Source organism: Herpailurus yagouaroundi, unplaced genomic scaffold, assembly GCF_014898765.1.
Source record: "Herpailurus yagouaroundi ecotype Mexico unplaced genomic scaffold, PumYag 182, whole genome shotgun sequence".
Lineage (NCBI taxonomy): Eukaryota > Metazoa > Chordata > Mammalia > Carnivora > Felidae > Herpailurus > Herpailurus yagouaroundi.
In genome coordinates this window covers 53,162,828-53,182,388 of record NW_024412413.1, presented here as the reverse complement: position 1 = coordinate 53,182,388, position 19,561 = coordinate 53,162,828, and the positions used below count along the sequence as shown (strand labels likewise).

At 40.3% G+C, this 19,561-nt stretch overlaps 1 protein-coding gene and 1 pseudogene across 2 annotated transcripts in view; one reads left to right on the top strand and one right to left on the bottom strand.

Annotated features, from left to right (window-relative positions):
* SRGAP1 (SLIT-ROBO Rho GTPase activating protein 1) overlaps positions 1 to 19,561 on the top strand; it is a 284,228-nt gene that overhangs the window by 56,344 nt on the left and 208,323 nt on the right. The window lies entirely within an intron of this gene.
* LOC121041147 (uncharacterized) lies at positions 11,990 to 12,161 on the bottom strand (annotated as a pseudogene).

Genomic DNA, 19,561 nt, shown 5'->3' with positions numbered 1-19,561 from the left:
AGACTCAAAGCAACAGGTTTAAGCTAATGTATGTTGGTATTTTAGTTGATCTTTTTGGAATCTTCGTATTTACCATTTTGTTTTAAGTTTATTTTTAGAGAGACCAAAACAGTGTCAGTGGGGGAGGGGTAGAGAGAGGGGAAAGAGAGAGAATCTCAAGCAGGCTTTGCAGTGTGAGCACAGAACCGGACACAGGGTTTGAACTCCTGAAACCATAAGATCATGACTTAAGCTGACACCGACAGCTTAACTGACTGAGCCACCTGCCCCTATATTTGCCATTGTTAGTGCTTTAAAACTTTGTTTTAAATTTTTAAAAATTTATTTGAGAAAGAGTGCAAGCAGGGGAGGGGCACAGAGAGGGGGAGAGAGCAAGATAATCCCAGGCAGTCTTCACGTTGTCATACGGAACCCAGTTCAGGGCTCAAACCCACAAACTGAGATCATGACCTGAGCCAAAATCGAGTTGGACGCCCAACTCACCGAGCCACCCAGACAACACCTAAAACTTTTTTTTTTTTTAAGAAAAAAATGTATTGGGGTACCTGGGTGGCTCAGTCAGCTAAGCTTCTGACTTTCGCTCAGATCATGACCTCAGGGTTCATGAGTTTGAGCCCTGCATCGGGCTCTCTATCAGCACAGAGCCCACTTGGGATGCTCTGTCTCTCTGCCCCTACCCTGCTTGTACTCTGTGTCTCAAAAATAATTAACATGAAAAAAATCTGTTTTAAAAAAGAGGCAAATGTATCAAATAAGATTGAATTGAGGTATACCTTTTGGCAAAAGCCATGCTGAGGAAGCCACACCTACTTGACTTTTTTGCTTCAAATTGGGCCACTTTAGTTGGAAGAGTCTTGAATATATGGATTTCATTTATTGGCCACGTGTCATTGGTTAAGTCTTACTGTAGTTTTTGCTATTTATTTAGAACCAGTTGAATTACTATGAATACATGAAAATTACTACAGTATATAATGGTCTATACCTTAGAACTTCTTTAGGGATCAAGTTGACTTTCTCAAATGGGACCATGTTTGCTACATAATGAAAATATTATAAGTTGTGTATTTATTGGTGTGTACCCATGATTTTTTATTAATCTGTATTCTGTATGTTAGATTCTAAGTAGCCATGAAGTGTTTTTTTTTTTTGTTTTTTTTTTTTTAACGTTTATTTATTTTGGGGACAGAGAGAGACAGAGCATGAACGGGGGAGGGGCAGAGAGAGAGGGAGACACAGAATCGGAAACAGGCTCCAGGCTCCGAGCCATCAGCCCAGAGCCTGACGTGAGGCTCGAACTCACGGACCTGGCTGATCGTGACCTGGCTGAAGTCGGACGCTTAACCGACTGCGCCACCCAGGCGCCCCATGAAGTGTTTCTTTACATTTAAACTATCTTTGCTCTAAACCCCACCCCCCCCAAACTATCTGTTGCAATGCATCCAACTTTAGAAATAACTGAGGATAAACATGAAGTGCTGAACTTCATACCAAGGGGGTATTAGTGTTAAAGGACTTTCTAGAACTGGTGTAGAAGTTCTTAGCAAGTCTTGTTTATTGTTTTATTGAGGTGTTGGGAGGAAGCGGGGGGGGGGGAGCTATGTAATAAATGATGGTTCAAGGTGATTTTCCAGATAAACTAAGGAATTCCCCATTACCTCCAGTGGACCATTCTCTCTCCTTTGGTAAATAAATGGTGCTGAGAACAGCTCTCCGTCTGTAGTTGTGAACTAAGCAATGCCTCATTATCTCCATTTGCCTTTGGGTTTTTTGTTTTGTTTTGTTTTCTAATTAAAAATAAAGTTACAAGGAAGAAATTACGGTTTAGAATTCTGCCCCCATCAAGCTTAAAAAGAAATCCTGTAAAAAAAAAAACAACCATGCATGCTAAAGAGGAGGCTTAAAAATAACAGGAGAAAGTGATGGAGGTAATGAAACACGTCTGTTTGATATTTACAGAATGTGAACTCTCAATCAGACTTAGGCACTTTTTTTTTGTTGTTAGACAGTCATGACCTGCTGGTTTTGTCTGTTGCCATGTGGCTATTGTTCAGACATTTCCTTGTCAGGCATTTTTGTTTATTTTTTAAAGTTTTATTTATTTTGAGAAAGTACACGTGTGTGAGCGTGGAGGGGCAGACAGAGAGCGCGCATGAGAGAGAATGAATGAATGAATATGAATAACCCAAGCAGGCCCTGTGCTGTCAGCATGGACCCTGATGGAGGCTGGATCTCCCGAAGCATCAGAACCAGGTGATCATGACCTGAGCCAAAATCAAGAGCCAGAACCTTGGGGCACCTTGGTGGCTGAGTCGGTTGAGCACCTGACTTCAGCTCAGGTCGCTGATCTCGCAGCTCGTGAGTTTGAGCCCCCAAGTCAGGCTCTGACCTGAGCTTGTTTCAGATTCTGTGTCTCCCTCTCTCTCTGCCCTTCCCCCGACTCCTACTCTGTCTCTCTCAGAACTAAATAAACATTAAAAAAAAAAAAAAAAAAGTTAACCAGTCGAACCATCCAGGCGCTGCTGTCGGGCATTTTTTAAACACTTAAACTGTGTGCCAGTTCCTGTCCTAGGTGCTAAGAATTTATAGACCAATGCAGATAAGGTCCTTATGCTGGAGAAACTTCCTAGTTCTTCAAAAGCACTATTCCTAATATGGTGTGTTACTTTTCTTCTCTACAGTGAGAGAATGAGAACCCTTGGACTAATAATTCTAATAGTGGATTAATCGTTAAAGAAAAAGCCATCCATAGTCTAGTCCCATGTTTAGCCATGCAAGTTTATTTTTCCCAGTCCTTTGTTTTTTCCCAGCAAAAAACAAAGACTTTTTGCTGTGTTATCTTGTCTGGTCTCATCATGGCCTGTGCTGAGCTCCCCCATCTTTCTGCTTTCACTGTTGATTCTTCCTTTCCCTCTCTGACTATCTGAATTGTACTTGTGCTTTAAGGCGGAGCAAGAGTTTGCTTCATCCACGTACAACACCATTTTTTTCCTGTTTGTTTTGCCCCACGGTGTGCTCTCCATAATCCTAGACTATCCATAGTTGGCATCACACAGTTTAGCATTTCTCACTTACGGGTGTGCACAGTATGTTTTTAGACACCCCCCCCCCCCCAACTCTGAGCTTTGGTGGGAGCTCTTTCTAACCACGGCTTGGATTCCCAGCTGCTTTAGGAAGAAAGCTGGACTAGAGCATGGGAGGGGTGACACAGGAAAGCCTGAGATTAAAAATTAACCAGATAATCATCAAGGAAGGTAACCCATATGAGAAATAATCAGCTGTGTAAGTTAGAAGCATTTGAGCCCTGTAACTTGCCAAAATTCTATTTTCATAACCTCTTATTGCAGCAACTTGCCTAACATGGTTCTCCGTAAAAATTTAAGTTGGGCTTTGGTGGCTCACTAGATTTAGCTTGCAAAGCTGCCTTGTTTGGCCTTCGTGGTGTTGTAACAATCATCAGGATATTTTACAAAAATTCAGGTCTGTAGTTTGTCCAAAATAACCTCCCCCACCCCGGTGAACTATAGGGGACACTTGATGAGCTCATATTTCAAGAGCCATGGGTAACAGCAGCAGCAACAAACATGTATTGGATGTTTACTCTGTGCCAGACACTGTTCCAAGAACAGGATGAGCCTCCTGGTATTTCTTGTAAGTAGATACTGTCATTATCCAAATATTATAGAGAAGGAAACTGAGGCACAGAAGGGTGAAGCATCATCTATAGCATGATCCCACAGCTTGCAGAGGGTAGACTGGAGATCCAAACATGAGCAGCCTGACTGCAGATGTCCACAATCATTTCGCCTCACCGCCTCCTTCAGAGAGACTGGGGCGCCTGTCTAGAAGGCCTCCCTAAAGTGATTGACAAGACTTGGTTATAAAGTAGCAACGTGGATTTTAATATGTCCAAGTAGAGCAGCAATTTATTTTTCTTTCCACTTCCTCAGATTGTACTTAACTGGATTCTTAACTTTGAGACAAAATGACAGCTGCATGAAGAGACTTGCACAAATCTAATTGCTTAAAATTAGTTTGCATGTTTATTATTTTTATTAACTACTTACTATTTGTGTCACATTTGCTCATTTCCAAGGATAGCAACCTCATTTTCCCTAAACCAAACTGACTTCTCCTTTCTCTGGATTCTGTCTGTACTCATTCTGTCGCTCCATCATAGACTGTATTATTTTAATAGTGATCTCCTTATTAGACAGTAAGCATTTTAAAGATTGCATAGTCCTTTCTTTGACATCCATGTAACAAATGCATGGAGGCATGTAACCATGTTTAGGACAGTGCGTTTTACAAAGTAGGTTTTTAATTATTCTGTGTCTGAGAGGGTATTAAGATGAAAGTATACGTGTGTAATGTGTGCATATAAAACTCTTGTTCTAGGGGCGCCTGGGTGGCTCAGTCGGTTGAGCGTCCGACTTCGGCTCAGGTCACGATCTCATGGTCCGTGAGTTCGAGCCCTGCGTCAGGCTCTGGGCTGATGGCTCAGAGCCTGGAGCCTGCTTCCGATTCTGTGTCTCCCTCTCTCTCTGCCCCTCCCCCGTTCATGCTCTGTCTCTCTCTGTCCCAAAAATAAACAAACGTTAAAAAAAAAACAAACGAACTCTTGTTCTAGAGGTTTGCAAGCATTCTCAAAAGTAGAGGGAATAGCATAATAAATCCCCATGTGCCCATACGCTGCCTTAACAACTTTGATGTTTTCAAATTGTGAAATACACATAATGTGATGTACACACATACACTCTTAAAGGAATAACAGTGAAAAATGAGACCCTATGTTGTAATCACTTAAGAAATGTTATTAATGTACCTGAAGCCCCTGGGTCGTGTTCTGTTGTCTCCCACCACAGACCACTCTTACCCTTAAGTTGTGTGTTAACTCCTTTGTGGCTGAAGTTGCCACAGTTATTTGTATCCCAACACCTGTACTACTTTCTCCTTTAGTAATCTCCCAAGTTTTAGCTGGACCTATGCCTTCTAAAGACTATTTTCCACGTTCCCTTGCAGTTACGTATGGCCATGTGACTAAGTTTTGACCAATGTGATGTGAATAGAAATGATCTGTGCAACTTCGTTGTTGTGTCCTTAGAAGGATTGTGCTCTTTTCTTATTTTTCTCTGGGTTGGAATGTGGATATGATGGCAGGAGCCAAAACAAAGTCTTGGGGACCATCAGACAGAACCCAGATGTTGAGGGTAGAAAGTGAAATAATTCAAGAAGTAGGTTTTGTTCTCCCTGGCCCACAGTGGACTATGCTTGGCACTTTCCTGATCAGTTGGCTTCTAATATGCCCTGGTAGGCTTTACTTCTGTAATGCAGTTGTTGAAAAGTTTCCATTTTTTTTTTTTTGTCCAAGGAATAGAGTCACATATTCAATATCCAAAAAGTGTTAATGTAGAATGAAAAGTTCCCCCTTGCCCTTCTGCTGTCTGACCTTCCTTCCACACAAAGGAAACAGTAGCACCAATTTCATTCCTATCCTTCCAGGGAAATTTACGTAGTATTATGTATTTTAAATTCAGTTAATTAGATTATAAAAATTTGAAAATAGCTATAGTTCCTAATCCTGAAACCTCTTTGGATGTCTGCTTTTGGCCATGGTTGTGGATTTTACCTGAAGCGACAATTCTGCATTGCTAGGTTCTTGCTAAAGGGTTGTCAGAACTCTGAAGCATGCTATGTTCAAATACAAAAGAAAATGTTCTCATTTATCAAAGTCTGGGCAGGGGAGGAGGTAGGGGCTGCCTGTGTCCAAGTTAACGGACAACTAAGTTGTCACTGCTTTTGAGTTCCTTAAGAGCTGGGTTGGAGATGGCTAAGTAGAGGAGTCCCAGCGTGGTAGTATGCGGTGCTCCCAGTTATCTTGGTAAAGCACCAGCATGTTTTTTGAAATTTTTTAAAACTGTTTTATTTATTTTTGAGAGAGACAGAGGGTGAATGGGGGGCAGAAAGAGAGGGAGACACAGAATCTGAAGCAGGCCCCAGGCTCTGAGCTGTCAGCACAGAGCCCGACGCGGCGCTCGAACTCACAGACCGCGAGATCTTGACCTGAGCGGAAGTCAGATGCTTAACTGGCTGAGCCACCCAGGTGCCCCACGTCAGCATGTTTTTTGAAAAAGCCAAGTGAAGGTACTGGGGCTCCTGCAGTTTACATACTGGGGAATTTAAAACCTCTATTCAGAACCTCAAACCCCAGCTTTGATTTATATACACCTCTAAACCAGCAAGTTAAGTCTGCCTCCTAATCCTAGAACAATGGAGTCAGTACATGGAAAGGAGAAACAGTGCTAGCTGTAAACAGACCCACAGACAGATGTGAGAAATGACAGCAGACAGGATGACAACAGAGGAAGGATTTCGGCCTTGGCAGCCTAGGGCCATTTAATGGGTGACAGACACTCCCACATACCTCAGTAAGCTCTTTTGCTGTGTTGGCACAGTAACACAGCAAAATGGGATACTTTGCATTTGGGAGATGTGCCTGAGTCATCGAGATAGTGTGCTCAGTGCATTGTGTTTTAAAAGATTATAATCAGGCCAATGGAAGAATGATAACTTGCAGCCTTGAAACTAGAAGATAAACAACCTAGAAAGAAGACTGAAAGATTCAACTGTGTTACAATTAGTAATTTCTACAACAGGAAAAAAAAACAAAAAAACAAAATAAAACAAGGAAAAGAACAAACTGGGAAAATCCGTTTTGCTATTTATGATAAGCAAAACTTAATACAACCTAGAGAGGGGTTGCAGAGTTTTTACTGGAAGAGACTGGGGAGTTCCTACAGTTGATAGGCTTAAAAAAAAATACAAAGGTGTAGAACTATAGGTTATTTGTGAAAACATGTATTTTTACAGTCTTTTTTTTTTAATTTTTTTTTTCAACGTTTATTTATTTTTGGGACAGAGAGAGACAGAGCATGAACAGGGGAGGGGCAGAGAGAGAGAGGGAGACACAGAATCGGAAACAGGCTCCAGGCTCTGAGCCATCAGCCCAGAGCCCGACGCGGGGCTCGAACTCACGGACCGCGAGATCGTGACCCGGCTGAAGTCGGACGCTTAACCGACTGCGCCACCCAGGCGCCCCTACAGTCTTGTTTTTAATAATAAATGCATATGATGATAAATGAAAATATAACAGAAAGGACTAGGACTTTGTATAAGTCACTCTAGAAGGATTGTCCTTAAAATGAGTTATAAAACATTTCCGATTTGTTTGTTTTGTCTTTTTTGTGCACATGCAAAAGAGGGTAAAAATGTTTAGGTCCCCAGAAAACTTTGCCCAGACTATTGTACACCCTTGGGGCAATTTTTCTTAGCTATGTCGGGATCTATGACGGCATTCTCAGAGGTCCCTGAATTCTCTGTAAATTTGTATTTAAATGCTTTAAAAGTTTTCTCTGTGCTCCCAAAGGGGTGTATCTTGGATTATGATCTCTCAACATAATGTTGCCTTGCGTTTACTCCCCCACCCTCCAAAAAAAAAAAAAACAGCTTTATTCAACTATAATTCACATACCGTATAATTCACCTGTTGTTACATGTACATTTCAGTGATTTCAGTAAATTTATAGAGTTGTGCAGCCATCACACGGCAGTCTACGGTTTGTGGTTTGGCTCTTCCCAGGCTAACGTGGAGGTTCAGTCTAGATTGAAAACCTTTCCATTACCCCCCACCAAAAGAAATCCCTCCTGTTTTTATTTTGTTCACCCTTGGTCTAGCTGGCCGTTCCAAGTACCCACTGATCTGCAGGCTGGCCCTATAAAGTTGCCCTTTTTCGACATTTCACATAAATGGAATCAAGCACTCTGTGATCTTTTGGATCTGGTCTCTCTTACTTACATGATGTTTGAGGTTTATCAGGTTGTAGCAGGTTAGTAGTTCATTTCACTTCATTGCTGATGAGTGTTCCATTGTTTGGACCTGACATTTTGTCCATTCACCTGTTGATGGACGTTGAATTGTTTGCAGTCCCACTGACTTTGGCTTTTATAATCAAATGGATGTTAATAACCATTATGAAGCTAAAATGGTGATACAAGTTTTCTCAATTTGAGGTTTTTCGATTTTTCCAGGACCTTTTCATATTAAAAAAAAAAATCATCTGTTATTCAAATTTGAGAAAACACTGTTCAGGGATGTAAAGATTTGTCAGCAGTATCCTAGTGATTGGGTTTACCTTTTTTTAAAGTGTTAAGACATTACATTTGAAACCAAAAAAGTGTTAGATGTAGCAGTATTCATATATCTATCTGGTTTCCTTAAAAGCATAGGGAACACTAGGTCACTGAAAAGAATCTCTTGCGTCTCTGCCTAGTGAAGTCAGAACAACAATTTGTTACAGTAACCTATCAGTATCACTAGGTGAATTCCTGAAGGAATGATCTGTGTCAGAAATTCTTCAGAGGAAATTAGTTTAAGTCTCACACTTTGCTTCAGTAAATCTCATGATGCTTGTACATATCCAGTGGCCTTCCCTAAATATTCAAAAATAATCCATCTTTTTCCTAGCAGAAACTGACTCCGGGTAACCGAAGCAAGGAAGACAGAACTTACTGAAATTATAGAACTCTAATTATGGGAGACAGAATTGAAGGAGAATTGAACAACCAGAATCTGGGGGGGGGGGGGGGGGGAAACAAGTTATAAGAAACCAAAGACAGGGTCTCTAAGGTGTTAACATTCAAGGAACTCCACTCCAAATGCCTTTAATCCTTGTATGACTGTTCAAAATCCTATTCCTGGGAGGTTGGGCATGGAGTGGTCACAAGCCTCCCCTCCTCCCCTCCCCCACCCCCTTGAGGAAACATCAAAGTCTCACACTTTATTTCTCTCATTTTCTGGTAGCACCTTCCCGTTACCACATCTTCTCTATTTTGAAAAGGTTTTCTGCTTAAGCAAGTTTGATTATCCAACTGCATCCTAGCTCCCTGTTTTTACAGCTTTATTGAGATACATTTCACATTCCATGAAATTCACACATTTAAAGTGGTTCAGTGGTTTTTAGTATATTCAGAGTGTGCCACAATCTAAACTCAGAACATTCTCCACACCCCAAAAAGAAAATTCTTATTAGCTATCCTAACCCCACCCCATCTCCAGGCAGTCACTAATCTATCTCTTCCTGTGGATTAGTCTATTCTGGATGTTTCCGATCAATGGAATCCTATAAATATTTGATCTTTTGTGACTGGCTTCATTCACTGAGCATGTGTTTTCAGGGCTCATCTGTGTCGTAGCATGCATCAGTACCTCAGTCCTTTTTATGACTAAGATTCCATTGTATGGTTATACCAGTACTGTTTATCCATCCATAACTTGATGGACATTTTGGTTTTGTTTTGTTTGTTTTTTTACTGTTAGGAATGATCCTGTGAACATATGTGTACAGATTTTTTTATGGGCATAAATTTTCTATTCTCTTGAGCATATACTTGGGAGTGGAGTTGCTGAGTCATATGGTAACTCTGTGTTTAGCATTTTGAGGAATCACCAAATTGTTTTCCACAGTGGCTGTACCATTTTATTTTCCCACCAGAAATATATGAGGGTGTTAATTTTCTTCCATCCTCATCAATACTTGGTATTATCTGACTTTGTGATATTAGCCATCCTGAGTGTGAAGTAGCATCTCTTTGTGGTTTTGATTTGCATTTCACTGGTGACTAATGATATTGAGCATCTTTTCATGTGCTTAATGGACATTTGTGTGTGTGTATATATATATATACACACATATATACACATATATATATACATATATATATATTTTTTTGAGAAATGTCTCTTCAAATTCTTTTGCCTATTTAAAAAAAATTTAAACGTTTTTATTTTTGAGAGAGTGAGCAAGTGCAAGCATGAGCAAGGAAGGGGAAGAGAGAGAGGGAGACACAGAATCTGAAGGAGGCTTCAGGCTCTAAGCAGAGAGCCCAACGCGGGGCTGTAATTCACAAACTGACATTGTGACCTGAAATGAAGTCAGACACTCAACTGACTTAGCCACTCAGGCACTCCCTTTGCCTATTTTTAAATTGACTTATTTGTCTTACTGTTGAATTGTAAGAACTGTTTATATGTTCTATGTATAGATCCCTTGTAAAATGTATGACTTGCAGATATTTTCTGTCATTCTGAGCATTGTCTTCGTTTTCTTGGTGGGTCTCAGTCTAGCTTACCTGTTCTGTTGTCACTTGTGGTTTTAGTGCCATATTTCAGAAACCATTGCCTAAACCAAGGTCCTAAATATTTACTGTGTATTCTAGGAGTTTTATAGTTTTAGTTCCTACATTTAAGTCTTGGATCTGTTTTTTTGTTTTGTGTGAAATGTGAGGTGGAGATCCAAATGCATTCTTTTGCATGTGCATATCTAGTTGTCCATCACCATTGGTTGAAAGGACTATTTCAATTGTCTTGTCCCAGTTGAAAATCAATTAGCCACAAATGTGAGGATTTGTATTTGGACTCTGTTCTGTTCCATTGATATATATATGTATATCCTTATGCCAGTACCACACTGTCTTGATTATTATAGCTTTGTTGTAAGTTTGGAAGTGTAAGTCTTCCAACTTGGTTTTTTTGAAGGTTGTTCTTTTTTGTTCATTTCTTGTCCTATCCTGGGTTGCTTTCATTTCCATATCAATTTTAGGACCAACTTACTAGTTTTTGCAAAACATCAAACTGAGACTTTGATGTGGATTGTGTTGAATCTGTAGTATTTCCTTCTTATAGATAATAAGTCTTAAGATCAATGAACAAGCAATGTTTTCTCTTTTGTTTGGATCTTTAACAGCTTTCAACAGTGTTTTACAGTTTTTGGCACAAAAGTGTTAAACTTGTTAAAGTTTTCCTAGAGATTCTTTTAGCTGTGTAATAATGTACATGGGATTTTCTTAATTTTGTTTTCAGATTGCTCACTGTTAGTATATAGAAACAGAATTGATTTTTGTATATTGATCTTGTATCCTGCCACATTGCCGAACTTGTTCTTCCTCTCATTTTAGCTACATCTTTACAGTAACAATTTAATGTAAGCTAAACAGCATTCATTTATGCATTTATCAAATCAGAAATTGAACAGCTATGACTTTTTAGGGCTTAGTACACTTTAAGCCTTGTCTTCCATGATCTTATCTTTCTCACATGCAGACATGGCCTTTTGTATGCAACCCACTTTATCTCCTATCCTATCATTTGCTCCGTTCCTTGACCTTCGTTCTGATCTTTTAGTTTATGCTTCAGTACATATACTGTGCATTCTAGCATTTCTTCTCAGTTGCGGGTGCTTTTCCCTTTTCTGTAAGAAATTCTCTTTGTATCCTTTCAAGAAAGGTCTTTTGGACTGTCTGTAACTACCTTAGGCAAATATAAGCCCTTCTATATTCTTACTGTCTTTTGTACTTAGCTCCATGATAGAAATTATCCTATTATACTGGAAATACTTGAGTGTATGCTCTTGGACATGCTTTTATAAGGCATCTTTATAGCAGTTTGTTCTTCCATTTACTGTTTGCTTCTAATTGTTTATAAGAATGCATATCAGTCCAGGTTCTCCAGGGAAACAGAATCCATAGTGGTGTAGTTTTCTGCAGGTTCAAAATCTATAGGGCAGGGAGAGCAGGCTAGAAATTCAGGCAGGAATTGACGCTGTAGCCTTGAGGCAGAATTCCTTCTTCTCTCTGGGAAACCTTTAGTATTTGCCCATTTGGCTTTTCAAATAATTGCAGCCGACACACTATGGAGGCTAATCTCATTTACTTAATGTCAGCTGTTTATAGATGTTAAGCATCTACATAATACCTTCAGAGCAACACCTAGATTAGTGTTTGATTAAGTTACTGAGTACTATATCCTATCCAAGTTGTCAGAAAACTAACCATCAGGGTATAAATTTCTGTAGGAAGGGGGTTTGAATCTTTTATTTACTCCAGGAAGTCAGATGCAGTGTTGCATAATTAAGAGATGTTTTATGAATGCTTGATTGGGTGATCGAATGACTTGAACAAGGTTAAGTTCAAAATCTAACCTGAAGACTTGGAAGTTGTAATTTTGGAAAGATTATTGCTACTTAGTAGGTGATTTCTGTAGTCAGATATTAAACTGATAAGAACAGATACTACACTTGATCTTAGCCAGAAGGCCAAGAAGTGATATATAGTCAGCTATTATTAGCAGGAAATTGTTTTCCCAATCTCTGGCAGCCTAATCATTTTGACTAAAGCGTCTGTGCCTTCTGTTCTGCATTTATTCCTACCTCCTAGTCACTGGTATGTAACCTACTGTTTTATTTTCTTTAGTTGACTATACTTCTAACTACTTGATTATTAAATTTATCATTCCAGACTAACAGCAGGTAGCCCACTTCCTTCCCTACCCTCTTTGGCCCCATTTTGAACTTGCAAGCATTGAGATGCCACTGTCCGCAGCCTCTCTTCAGGTACAGTAATACTGGGTATTTTGAAACACATTGAAGTCATGGCACATTTTTGAGGGAAAAAAAATAGACGGAGCCTTACGGTAATGTCTTAGCAATATCTAGGAGACATGGTAGCAAAGCAGAATTAAGAGGTTAAAAACATAATGATAGCAATTATGTGGTGGTGAGGTTGTTGGTCATAGTTATAGATGTCATGATATTTTCTCTTGGGCTTTTGTATTTCTCTGCAGGTGATGGTAAAACCAGTATGATTTTTTGCCTTTAAGGAACAATGCTTGTATTTACTTCCTGTAGGTCAGTTCTTGGGCAGGTGAGAATGGTGGAGAGGTCAGCCTAAACTGGTCTCAAAGGGCCACATTTGGGGTCAAAGACCTTTTCCATTTGCCCTGACAAATACAGGGTGAAGATGTGGATGTGTTTGGAGAACAGAGGAAAAAGGAATAGGCCCCAGAAACAATACACTTGACAATAATTTGAAGTGTAAGGGGTGGGAGGGGGAAGCTTAATATTACCCAGGATACTGAAAGCATTTGCAAATTGCCTTTACCATCCTTAAGGTGGCCCAGGGAACTCCCTGGCCTCTGGAGTTCTCCACATTTCTGCTGATTTGCCAGCGACGTCTAAAGTAGCCTTGGCTGTATCTCTGGAATTTGTGCCGATATTGGGGAGCCTCTGTGCCCATCCGGGTAGTGGTGGTGTTTCGTCTAGACGGCTGTGGCCTAAACTGCTCTCCCTGAAAAGGCTTCACTCGATTTGGCTGCTACCAGCTGAACAGCTGCTAAATTAAGATAAACTCTTACATTCCTGACCCAAAACTCCTCCATCCCCTTGCTGAGCTTCTGTGTGAAGTGGCCCCACATTTCTTATTCTGTAGTCCCCAGTTGTTGTCAAACTCTCAGTGAACTCTGGACAACCATCTCAGACTTTAAAATAGTTACGTGTCGCCTTGATTACTTTGCATTTCGAAGAGGTGCTAAATGTTTCAAATAAAGCCTGCCTAAACAGTCGTGTCTCATTCCGGTTTCCTCTCTCAGAGGAAGTGTCTTTCAATAACCCCAAACTACTGGCTTCTAATTTTAGGGATAACTAAGGTAGCATCAGGATGGAAAATAAGCTCCTCTATTGATTTGCCTTAGTCATTTTACTCCGAAGCCTATAATTAGCTCTATTTTCTCTACCTGTAATACATGTTTAGGTTTACAGTGATGTTGAAGAAATAGCGGATGATGTACAGGGTTAGAATTTGGAGATATTGCTTTTGGGTACTTATATGAATGGCACTGTGGGGTTTGGGGGGGCAGTGAGATATTACACATCCATCTAGTTTATTTTTAGTGCTATTGTGATACTAACTCATTGACACGGATCACTCTTATGAGTGCTTCACTTGTATTAATTTAATCCTCCTAGTACAGTAACCCCTGGGGGCGGGGGGGGGGGACTGTCACCATCCCTCTTCTGTAGTTGAGGAAACTGGAGGGGTGAGTAAATTGTCGCAGGTCAGGGAGCAGGTAAAAGTCAGCACTAGACAGAGCCCACATTCTTGTCTGCTTTGTCCATCTGCAAAGAAAGCTGGCGAAGTAAAAATCTAAACCAAAACCTAGACGAGGAATATAAACCCTCTCCCTCCACATCTGAAGACTCTAGGTCTGGCACGATGGTAATTTTTCTCCATTTTAAAGCTGTGACAGAGGTTCCCTATCTGCAACACTAAAGAGGAAGATACATACATGTAAGGTGGTGTCTAATGAGTCCCACCCAAAGGGCTTAACTTCACTTGAGATGGTCACTGGAGCTGTTTCTGTAATAATATTTTAAACACCTGATAAGGGAATCCATTGTTTTCTTTTTTCAGTCTTTATGAAATTTCACCAAATGGGGGCCATTCAGCTTCTAATGTTCAAATTCAGCTTATAATCCCCTCCTTGACTGGCCTTTTTCCCTCATTATTCAGTTTAACGGAAATACTTGCTTTTCCTGCCTCTGTGTGTTGCTCCTTCTGCCTGGAGTTTTCTTTCTACCCCTCACTGCATTTTTCTGGGGAATCCTCCATTTTTTTTTTTAAGACCTAGTTCGAAGGTCACATCTTCCATAAAGATTTTCCTTAGGTTAAGTTTGTGCCTCTCCTTACAACTGATCATTCATTTCCTTCTATGTGACAGTAGCTTATATACTTTGGTTTTAGCACCATAATCCTTTATTACAGTGCTTGTGCATGGACTGAGATGTTACTGTTCTTCCAATGAAATAAATACAAAAATTGAAAATAAGCATTTTGAATTCTTACTACATTTTTTTAGGTATCTTTTTTTTCAAAAGTATCAGTCTGGGAAGGATTCAAATTTTAAGAACCTGGCCCCTCCCCATGATAATTTGAGAATTACTAGTTGTCATTGTTTCTTATCTCTCCTCTATGCTAGACTAGAAGCACCTGGAGAACAGGGTTCATCTTTGCATGAAGAGTACTTTTGTGTCAACAGTAATGAATTTCACATCCACAGCAGCGAAACTGCAAGTTTCATAAAACGGTTTTTCATATCAGTTATTTGTCCTTTTTTTTTTTTTTTAAATTGCTTTTTGAGAGTGCAATCGAGGGAGGGGCAGAGGGGGGGCTGTGGAACAGAGGATCTGAAGCAGACTCTGTGCTGACAACAGAAAGCCCAGTGTGGGGCTCGAACTCATGAACTTTGAGGTCATGACCTTAGCTGAGTTGGATGCTTAACTGCCTGAGCCCCCCTGGAGCCCCAATGCTTGTCCCTTTTTAAACACTGAATTATACTCTGCTTTGTGCCTCAATTATTATACAGTAAAACCTTGGTTTGCGAGCGTGATTTGTTCTAGAAACATGCTTGTAACCCAAAGCACTGGTATTTCAAAGCAGATTTCAAGAACCATGGGCTCAGTTGTGATCACGTGATGTTTGTGGCATCACATACTACTTGTATTGCAAGACAGCACTCGTTAATCAAGTTAAAATCTATTAGAAATGTTTGCTCGTCTTGCAGAACATTTGCAGAACAAGTTCTCACAATCCAAGGTTTTACTTGTACTTTTGTGGTTCTTTTTCACTAAATTCTTGTTTCTTTGTTTTATTTATTTTTGAGAGCGCTAGAGAGACAGCATGAGTGGGGGAGGAACAGAGAGTGGGAGCTAGAGAATCCTAAGCAGGCTTCTCTCTGTCAGAGCACAGCCCAACTCAGCACTCAGTCTCGTGAACCATGAGATGAGGATCTGAACAGAAATCAAGAGTCCGAAGCTTGACTGACTAAGCCACCCAGGTACCCTCTCACTAAATTCTTGAGGGTCATTAACTTTTGCATCCCAAATGCCCACCCTAGTGCTTGGTACAAAATGAATGGTTGATAATTGTTGCTGATTGAGTGAACAAGTGAATGAATTCCAGCTATTTATTTCTTGTGTTTAGCTACCTCACTTGATTCATTAATACAGTCTCCCTAGATCCCTTATGATTTAACCCTATATGTTAAAGAAATGTTTAAAATAGGTTTAGAAGAATTAACTTCTAATGTTTAACTATAAAATTTACATTTTATTAAAAATTTTTTAATGTTTATTATTGAGTGAGAGAAAGCACGAGCAGGGGAGGGGCAGAGAGAGAGGGAGACACAGAATCTGAAGCAGGCTCCAGGCTCCAAGCCGTCAGCACAGAGCCTGATGCAGGGCTTGAACTCACAAACTGTGAGATCATGACCCAAGTTGAAGTCGGACACTTAACTGACTGAGCCACCCAGGTGCCCCTAAAATCTACACTTTAATATTACTAACTATTAAAAATCACTAGCCAAAATTTAGGTGGCACTGGTTTTTTTTTTTCATATGAAAAGAATATTTCCATTCTCTAACTTATTACCTGTACTAATGCCTTTGTATCCTGTTGTTGTTCACACGATTGTAAGTAACCCTGCTCACAGCCATTCCCTCCTTCAAAGACTTGGTCTTTGCCTGTGAGTTGCTTCTCTTTTCAAAAATAGGGTAGCTAAGGGAAACTGCAACTATCTGTCTGTGATCCATTTACCATATGTTTTTCTTCTAGATGGGTTCCCTATTTTGCAGATCACCTAATGAGGATTTGGGAAACCCTCTGAATGATCCGTTTTGTAATTTACATTTGAATGCTAGATTTCAGTAAAAGCAGCTAACCTTGCTTGGACAGTGCTACAACTGTTTTCTGATATTGCATTTTAGCTCTCCCCATTTATTTGGCAGGTTTGTTACAGTTTACTCAGGATTTTGAGTTTTTTTGTCTTTTTTCATATATTTGTAAGAAACAGCCACCAGGAAATAATGCATGTAGAGCCAAATAAAAGTATATTTACATTAACTTAAGTCAAAAGGGGAAATAGAAAAGGTACATACATTAAAAAAAAAAAAAAACTTGAAATATTCTAAGCCAAGCTTGTTAAATAAGCAACATAATGCAACAGGTCGAGTGTTTTCATTGTTGGTGCTTAGTTTCTTCTAGAGCAAATTCGTATTTTTGGAAAAGAGGTGGACTGTCCTATGAATAATTTTCATTCAGGAGATCAGGAAACCTAAAAGTATAATGATATTCCTAATGGACTGCCAAACATACTCCAAATACGAGCATTTCCAGAGGAGCCAAAAGAAGGGGGGGGTATTCTGTTTGGAATATTATGGGATTAAAAAAAAATGAGCAGATTGCATTCATAGAGAAATAAACTATGGGTGAAGGCAAAACAGCTAATAAAGAGGAGCTAAAAGAGCATAAAAGCAGCGATCCACATTTTGAAGATTTTTCATCAGGGACACTGAGTGATCATGGCAACAGTCTCCAAGGAGACCTGTGGAAATGTGAAAAACGCTGAGGTCATACAAGCACCCGGAGAAATTCCGGATTGATTAACAACTTCTAGAGTATCTTTCTCTCTTCACCTTCAATGCCTCTAGCCTTATAAACAGCATTTATTAGAAGGATAAAGGAAAACCAAATGTGATTTACCCCAAAGAGAAAAAGTAACTCTCAGAACAGAAACTCTGCTCAAAACATTGTGAGCAGCCTTTCTTTCACTGAACTTCAAAAGCTATTCAGGAACTTGGATATTCATGAAGTGAGAAGTCCCCAAGGATTAAATGGAAGCTTTGGTCATAGGTGGTAGTGATGGTTATTGTTTCGCTGAACAGGATGCAAGTTTAAATTGCAGGGCTGGAAGCAGAGCTCCCAGAAAGGGTTCTCTTGTTAAGTTCTTCATTACTAACCAGGCAGCTCCCTCTGGTTCAGGGACCCCTCCCTTTCTAATCCTTCCCGGATCCCACGGGTGCTACGAGGGCATTGTTTAGGTGGATGGTGAGAAATGCTGTTGGGGGCAGTGGTTTCCTTAGGTCATTCAGTGAGTAAACATTATTGCTTGTCTGTGGCAGCCCAGTCAGCTCTTTATCAGACATTGGGAAAGCAAATGTTGCCCGTGGTCTCAAGAGGCTAAAAGTTCAAAGAGGAGGTGGACAAAATAAAAACCAAGCCAGTAATTGCATGGGATAGGAAACCTGCACAGAGTGTTATAAACATAGGGAGACTAGAGGTAGATGACCAGGAGACATCGGAGACAGGAAGAAGTTTCAAGAGGAAGTTTTGGCTGTGTTAAAGCCCAGAAGGCGTAGGATGCCCTGGATGATAAGTGATGGGATAGAAGATAGGTCTGAGAATTGTGTGCAGGTCGAGAAACTTGATGAGAAGTAGTCCAGGTGTGGGATGTGATGAAATTTAAGTACTCCTTTGCATTCTTCTGCTTCGTTTATTACTTCTGGGAAATAGCATTTTGGATTGGAAAAGGGGGTGTCCTGGCTGGTCAAATTCAGGAGGTCTGGCCCCTGGGAGTCGCTGACTTACTAGTGGGGACCTTTGGGGATTTCTGCTCTGGTCCTGACCTTGTTGTGCACAGTTTGTACATAGATCTTACATGTTCACCTTTGTAAGTCTCAATTACAGGATTTGGTCAGACTGCAAGCCTAATGTCTACCCCCTGGAGTAATTATGCAGATTAAATGAGTGAATATGTGTAAAACATGGAGAATAAATGCTGCCTAGTATATAGTAAGAACTGTATAAAGGGTCATCATTATGAGTCGGTATTATTGCTCATCTGGGATTCTTTCAAGTCATTGGAGCACCTGGACTGTCCTCTGGATCCCTAGCCTATACAGAGCTGGAACAGGTCTCTCAGAAGGACCGAGAGCTCTCCAAGAGGGTGTGACCCTCTGGAGGGAGGGATGCCCTGGGTCCCTAGCTATATAGTCCAGATGGAAAAACATATGTTAATTCAGTGAAAGGTTCATCTTTATTTTGGGTGTGCTGGGATCATCATGAGCCAGCAGCACTGCAGAGTTTGATCCTTTTGAGTTAGAGGTGTTGCTATAGTAATTTTTAGAAGAGACCACATGGGTTTCACAGCACTAAAGGCCTGGGATTTTTACTGTAAAATCATCATTTAGAATATGAAAGACAGATTCTGCTTTTTGTGTTTTTGTTTTGTTTTAGAAGGATGTATTACAGCTGGTAGTGCAGTGCAAATCTCCTCTCAAGAATTGCTAATTACTGTCTGAATATCATCTCCACAGCAGGACCTGCTCAGGCCCAGAGTTCAAAACAGTTCACAATACAGCAGTTGCTTGCTGGAGTTCTTGGCCATGCTGACTCCCCAGGCTAGTTGTGAAGAATCAGTGAGATGATGTGTCTAAGTTGTTTAGCTTAGAGGAAGCTCTCAATAGATGGCAGGGGCTATTTTTACTCTTCTCATCTGGCTGGTCTCCTCTAAGTTGGTGGCTAGGGCCAAGGCAAGATTAAATTGTGCTGTCCTCACTGGAAGTTTGGTGGTTGCAAGATTTTCCTAGCACATCTTTAGTTTGACCAAACTACAGAAATAACTATAGGATTCCAAATTGGTTCATGTTTTAAAATTGGGTGTGGAGGAAACGGGTCATAGAAAAACTGCCTAAGGAATTCCAATTGCTTACAGCCACTGAGATGGACATCTTTTATGGGGGGAAATGATGTTTTTATTGTATAATAATATTGTGACAAAGAGCTAAATTCCTCCCTCCTTCCCTCCCTCCTTCCCTCCCTCCTTCCCTCCCTCCTT